Raw genomic sequence first — 898 nt, 5'->3', positions numbered from 1 at the left:
TGACTTTTGAGGGCATCTGCTGCTGAGCTGGTTAGAGTCAAAGCAGAAAAGAAAGGTCAGTTCAGAAGGTGGTGAAAGCTGATTTCTGCAGCTCCGAGTGGATAATCTCGATAGATGTTCCCAAAGGACATAGGACAGACACAGGAGCTTATTGTGAAGATGTTATACGCTAGCTAAAGTTATTGCATTGGTAAGAAAAATGCCAGGAAAGTTGTACCAAGAAAAAAATTTTTTCACCATGACAATTCACTGCACATTTTTCAAGGGAAGTGTAGGGGCTGTTCTGTGAGAATTCCATTGATAGATCTTATCCTATTCATCACCCCACCCAATGCTTCTGTTTTTGTGATTGGGTAATTTTCTTTTTCTTTAAAAATCATTTTATTGTGAGCTCTTACAGATATCATAATAATCCTTAGTTCAATCAAATCAAGCAATATTGTATAATTGCTACCACAATCAGTCTCAAAACATTTTCTTTCTTTTTTTTTTTAAGTCATTTTATTGGGGGCTCATACAACTCATCACAATCCATACATACATCAATTGTACAAAGCACATTTCAACATTTGTACATTTGTTATCCTCATTATTCTTTTTTATAATTATTTTATTGAGGGCGTGTACATTTCTTTTTTAATTATTATTATTGTATTGAAGGCTCGGTACAGTTCTTATCACAGTTCATACATGCATCCATTGCGTCAAGCACAACATTTTCTTTCTTATTGAACTCCTTGATAACAGCTCCGCTTTATCCCCTCCCTCCCACCTCATCCACCAGGAACCCTACTTTTTCCCCCTGTAACAGTTTTTTAGGTCTGTTTGTTTGTTTTGCCATATCTTACACAATCCAATATAGCCATTCACATACAATTTTGTTGTGTGATCCTGACCC

Source organism: Echinops telfairi, unplaced genomic scaffold (assembly GCF_000313985.2).
Source record: "Echinops telfairi isolate 266 unplaced genomic scaffold, ASM31398v2 ScPeMD7_7468;HRSCAF=8506_0, whole genome shotgun sequence".
Taxonomy (NCBI): domain Eukaryota; kingdom Metazoa; phylum Chordata; class Mammalia; order Afrosoricida; family Tenrecidae; genus Echinops; species Echinops telfairi.
Note: the sequence above shows the minus strand (reverse complement) of the source record.